This window comes from Hippopotamus amphibius, chromosome 13 (assembly GCF_030028045.1).
Source record: "Hippopotamus amphibius kiboko isolate mHipAmp2 chromosome 13, mHipAmp2.hap2, whole genome shotgun sequence".
NCBI lineage: Eukaryota > Metazoa > Chordata > Mammalia > Artiodactyla > Hippopotamidae > Hippopotamus > Hippopotamus amphibius.
Genome location: NC_080198.1, coordinates 88,338,813 through 88,345,152, shown reverse-complemented (window position 1 = coordinate 88,345,152; position 6,340 = coordinate 88,338,813). Strand labels below are relative to the sequence as shown.

General features: G+C 35.9%; 1 protein-coding gene across 1 annotated transcript in view; it reads left to right on the top strand.

Annotated features, from left to right (window-relative positions):
* Positions 1–26: 26 nt before the first annotated feature.
* GSTCD (glutathione S-transferase C-terminal domain containing) overlaps positions 27–6,340 on the top strand; it is a 129,203-nt gene continuing 122,889 nt past the window's right edge. The window contains exon 1 of the mRNA XM_057706765.1: positions 27–231. The gene's annotated coding sequence lies outside the window, so the exon portion shown is untranslated. The remainder of the gene's footprint in view (positions 232–6,340) is intronic.

The following is a 6,340-nucleotide window of genomic DNA, read 5'->3' as shown; positions in this document are numbered from 1 at the left end:
AACCTCCTCTTTCCGGTCCGCCGGAATATGAATGACTGCCGGTGCCGCGGTTTCTCCGGAGCGCTCTTCGTTGTTTCTCTCGCGGCCTGGTTGGCAGCGTGTGGTCCGCGGGCGAAGACTCCCTGAAGCGGCCTCGGGAAACTCGGCTCGGGCGGGGCGGGAATGCGCTGGCGGCCCGTGTCTCCCACACGCTCACGCACCCTCCCTGCCTGGCCGCGCCTCTGCGACCAGGTAAGGAGGGCGCTTGGGCCGCCGGCTCCGCAGTCCCCGCGACCCCGTAAAGCCGCCTCTCAGCGTCCGGGGGAAACGTAGTTGAGGATGTGGGGAAGGACGGGAAGGATGGAGGGGCCCGGGCCCCTTCTCAGTTTTTCCAGGACCAATCCCCGTGGCATCCTCTACTGATGGGGACATGGAGCAGCTTCCAATTGCAGCAGTCTGTGGGGTCGTTTGCCATTTGCTGCTAGGTGTAGTTTTAAGACCTCTTAGATCGCGCTTTAGCCTTTTTTTTTTTTTTTTTTTTGGCAGTTAGTTTTCTATTCCAGCCCTTCCTCATTGGAGAAAGCAATTGTATACTTTTGTATACTAGCTAACTGTTGCTCCAATGAACTTGCTTCATTTTGAGCCATTTGCTTATGTTACACCATCAAAGCAGTGTTTCACTTTGGTTTTAAACTTCTATAGAAAATTTGAGTTTAACTTGCATGAAAATTGCCTTGACTTCAAAAACGTTTATTGACGCACGTGCTTCCCAAACCAAACTCTGCCTGGTTTGGGATTAGGTGACTTCTTTCCCGTCTTTATTCTTAATGTCACGGTCCCCTAATGCCATGATCCCATTCCTTGTCATAAGTTCTCGAATATCAAGAAAATGTCAACATTTAATAGTACATCTTGTGCTAAGTTATTGGTAGAGAAGATAGAATACTACTTTTTTGTAGGTTTATCTACGAGAGTGAGTCAAAAACCATCCGCACTCCGATTATATTAAAATTTCTATAAATTCTACAGCCAGAGTGCAGCTAATTTTTGACTCACGCTCGTAGAAACTTTAAAGGAGAAAATGCAAAAGCTGGCAAAAACTAGTGGTATGACAAATTAAATTTTAACCATGGTCATTTTAATATTGTGAAAATAAATTCTTTGTTATAAATTAAACTGATTTGCATCATATTTAATTAATCAGACATTAAGCTATATGACTTTTTAACTGCCTGGTGGGGAGTATACACTAAGGAAAGGATTGTCTTAAGCATACTCATTATTTGAAATTATGTTTGAGTTATACCTGAAGGCATTGTTTTAAGAGGCCTAATTTCAAAAATAAATCTGAAAAAAAATCAGTGAGATTTGAAACATAAATTCCTTTTTTTTTTTACATTTCTGTTACATGTTTGCCTGCTTTAAACAAAGCTCAGACTTGATCTTCTGCAGTAGAGGGCCCATGGAGTGTTTTGGGGGTTTGTTTATATTTTTGTTTTAACCTGTGTTTACTTTGTGGCTTTTGTATCACCTGTGATTGAAATAAGAATAAATACTAAGTATCCAGTTGGCCTAATGGTAACAATTTAACAGACCTTGAAACAAATTCTGAGGCCAGTCAGCTAAACCATCTGCAGTATACACAGTTCCTTAGCATATGCTGTTTTTATCTTCAAGTTTTTAAAGTAGCCTACTGAATTCTGTTATGATTAGTACTTGCTTGGAAAGCAAGGATTTAAACCATTTAGTTCATAATAAGCATGGGTATTGGTTGCTGTGGGGATTCAGTATAATTTTATCTCAGGCTTGTTGATGTTTCTAACATGTTCGCATTTCATGCTGTGGATCCCTATTAATTATGAGGTCAGGCTTAGTTAGCTGCAAGCATTATGATTCTATGGCAACAGATGATTCCCTGATTCTCCAAAGAGAAGATGACACACTTCCCTTATGGCTAAGGTTATAGTAAGCTTTTTGAAACCTTTTTTTTTCCACCCACTTCTTGCCCTGATAAGAAACCAACTAATTTTGATCATAGGATTTTGTCCTCTAGGACTTAATGATATGTGTCCCCACATTACATAACATAATAAACACTGAAATGGCTCAGTTTTTTCTTTCCTTTTTTAACCTTTAATATCTAAGGTAATAAGCTGCTATCTAACTCTGTATAGGCAGGCTTTTCTTCTTTTAACCTATATTATTGAAAGAAAACAGATTTGCAACCAAATACTGTTATTTTTATATATAAAACACAAGCTAAGTTCTAATATTCATAATCTTGAACATTTGGTTTAATGGGGAATTTAAATGGGTTTAAATTTAAATTTGAATCTTGAAGAAAAATAAGAGTTTGCGATTTTTTTCATACTTGCAAACCGCTTTGACCTATTTATTCTGTACAATATAAGCAGTAAATATTCAAATGGACTTAGGCTATCACATTTATATTCCGGCATTTTGTGACTCCCTGGCTTTCAGTCTCAGTAGCAAACAGATTTTCTCAATATTTGTTGAAGAAAATCTCAACACAAATCCCTTATTTTTCCTGAGAAGTTTGGAAATATAAAGCATAATTTAAGGCTTGCCCATCAAAGGTTGTGTTTTAATAGTGTCAATGGATAAGGAATTTGAGGATAAATTATAAATGAATAATAATATTTATTTAGTGGTTTACTAATGTGATACGTGTTATTTGATTCTCACAACATATGATGTGGTAAATATTATTACCTCATTTTTATGAATGAGAAAACTATGGCACAGAAAAAAATTTATATTGCTAGCTACTAAGTATCAGAACCAGGATTGGAACCCAATTAGCTCCAGAGTCTAGGTTCTTATCCATTACTTGGTATATGAACATTTTACTTGCTAAGTAACTATATAGAATCTTGTTAGGTTCCCAGTTCTCTTACCTCAGTATCAGTGTACATAAAAATTTCTGTGCTTTTTTTATTGACAAGTTTGAGTGGATTCTAGTTATTCTTTTTCCAATTCAGCTCACAGTGGTGATCTTGTTACTTCATTTTAATGTATATGTTGTTTGCTTTTAAAATATATTTAATTATTTGGAAGAGAGAATGAAGTTCCTGATGTACCAATACTAAAGTTCTCAATAGGACTATCGTTACAGGGATTAGTGATCTTCATTTATGTACATCATTCATGTATACATTCCTTGAAGTAAAATTTGAGTACTGTTAAGCGCTGAAGATAATGTGAGGTAATAAGTGCTGTAAAGAAAAAGAAAGCAGGATAAGGGGCTAGGAAGTGATGGGGGTGCTTTTTCAGTTCAGATAGTCAGGAAGGACTGCTCTGAGTTGATATTCAGAGACCTCAGTGAAATGAAGGAGCAAGCCATGTGAATATCTTGGAGAAGAGCATTCTAGGTAGAGGGAATAGCGAGTACCAAAATTCTCAAGTGTGGGAGCATTGCTGGCATCTTTCCAGAACAGCAAGGAGAACTGGCTGGAGGGAAGTGAACGAGAGGGAGGAGGGGTAGAAGGTCAGGTCAGAAAAGAAAAACAGCTAGGGTCACATCAGGCCCTAGAAACCATGATAGGAAATTTGGATTTTATTTTAATCACCCTGACTATAGGTGGAGACTGGACTGTTGTGTTGAGTGGAGGAAAATAGTTAATGGGCTTTTGCAGTAGTCTTCATAAGAACTAGTAATGACTTAGATGAAGGTGATATTGGTAGGGGTGCTAAGAAGTTAGATTTAGCATGTACTTCAAAGGTAGAAATAGTAGGATAAGAGAGAGAAAAAAAATTGTTGAGTGAGACTTCAGAATTATGGGCCCAAGCATCTGGGTAAATGGTGTTGCTGTTTTATCAAGAATGGGAACTACTTGAGGAGAGAGGAACAGGTTTAGAAAAATGTCCAAGTGAAGATGTCAAGTAGGATACAAGTAAAGGAGTCTGAAGTTCAGGGGAAAATTTGTGGCTCAGACAGGAATCTTAGATGATAGTTAAACCTATGACAGTGCTGTTGTAGTGTAATTTGTGGCCCATGGGTCATAGAATCAATTTAGTGAGTACTAACCAACATTAAAAATAATAAAACAACCCTGGAGAAGAAGAAAAAGAAAGAAAAAGCAGAGTAAACTGTCAGTTATATCTCATGTAGTAGGATATTTTTTCATGTTTCTTTTGTTTCAGTTTTATTCAGCGTATAATGACTTTCATTATAAGGTTTATTTCTTATTGTATGGCATGATCAAAAGTTTGAAAGCCAGTAAACAAAGGAGTGAGTGTATAAGTTGAGAATAGGACAAAGTAGTGAGCTACAGCTAGCTACAGGAGGATCCAAAAGGGAATTAGGAAGGAACTACCAAAAAACTTAATCCAGTGCTGAGAACTGTGAAATAACTCTGCCTTTAGCATGGAGGTTTTTATCAAGGACAATTGCTTAGAGTAACATAATTTCTGATGGTTTTCACTCTGGTGAAATTGTTGCTGCAGTAAAATTGCAATATGCTTCAATTTATGAAGTTTATAAAGTAGTGCTATTTGTATTAGAAAAATACCTATTCCTTAATGTTTGCCAACAAGATCCCTTTATTCAAATAGTGCTTTTGGATTGCAGTACAGTTCTTATCCATGTAGTGGAAGTAAAACGTACTTTTAAAGAGTGTGAGGGGTAAAGTAATGCATAAAAGTTCTGTGTGCTTAGCACATAGTTGGTGGACAGTAAAATGTACATAACATTATTTAGAATTGTATTCTTTGTTCATTTAACATTTATTTAGCTCCTATCAAATCCCAGGCACAGTGATAATTTCTTATTTAAAAAAAAACCAATCAACTGGTTAAAATTTTGTTGCACTTGTGTACTTTTTGGTTTTTATTGTATAATATATAACTTACCTATTTATCTATTATGTAATATTTAGTTGCTGTAGATCCAGACTTGAATTTTGAGCACAAAACTTTTAAACTATTTTTTCAGCTTCCAGAGAAGTATGCTTATTTTCAATATTTATGGTATTTTTTTTTCTCTCTCTATATACACATGCATGGAGTAAAGCAGTAAAATGGTTTCAGTTAAGAAAACACCTGTAAAACTCATTTCCCCTTTCATGTGTGAAATTCCTAATTTTATCAACACCAAGATATATTAATTAGAATGAGAATGGAAAAAAAAATGATTAAATTCCTAAAATATTAAACCTGTGACTACTTCATTTGTTTAAAAATATCTTTGAAGGTTCCCAAGTAATGAAACCAAGGCTTAAATGTCTTCTCTTTACCTGTTTTTATTCCCTCTGCAACATTCGCCAGTAAGCTGGCCTGTCCAGGGGGAGATGCACACTACATCAGCTCCGTCCCGCATCTCACATTTGTGGTTTTGTCTGCTGCTCTCACTCTAACTCAGGAGTAGTTGCAGCATGGCACCTGTCAAAGCTGAGAAGGAGCAGATGACATATAGCACTTCTGTGCTTGGCAGGAATGTAAGCTGGAGTAACGAGCGATGCCCCAGCTCTGTACCTCGGAGACCCAGAGGATGATTCGACAGTACCTACTTTTTGAAAGCTCATGACATACAAGTAATAAAATAAGGAATTCTATATGTAGAAATGGAGAAAAAAGAAAGAAAAAAGCAATTTCTTTTGGGTATTTGCAGACTTTAAACAAAAACTATGTTCTACTTTCTTGAAAAATTAAAGACATAGTACAAGCCAAAAATATATCAAATTTGTACAGGTTTGCTAATAGTTTATATTTATTTTAGAAATTACAGTAGTGTTTAATGTGGAGAAATTGCCCAGGGAGAGTAATTTTTTTTTAAACTCCAAGGTCATTAAGTAACATTTTTAATCTTCAAGGAGAAAAAACAAAACAAATCAAAACCCACCAACATCTATATTTAAAAAAGTAAATTATGTTAAGAATCAACAGCACTTTGCATTTTCTCTTAGGCATCTCATTAATTTTTAGGGTATCTCCAAGGGCAGATTATTGCTATTCTGTTTTGTTGACATTTAGCATTTATTAAGTGCTCACAGCAAAAAAAGTTTATAGAATGTATAAAAGTTAATTCTCAAGGTTCTTATGTGCCTTGGGAAGTGGCAAATATACATATACTCTAATTAAAAAAAAATTTCTGCATATCCTAAATCAAAAGCTGTAAAATACTGTGATGTTGTTTTTATTTTTCTGTTTTTTGTAGGTTTTTTTTTTTTTTTAAATGTTAACAGGACTAGTCTCTAATTACTATTTCCTAGACTGCTGGACAAATGAGGAAATCGATTATGTTTTCTTTCAAATCTGCTTCTTGGGGAAGCATTTAGGGATCTTCTTTATAGTGTCCCACTGTGAGCAAAGGGAATTAAAAGGATTGGTAAATTAATCTGCA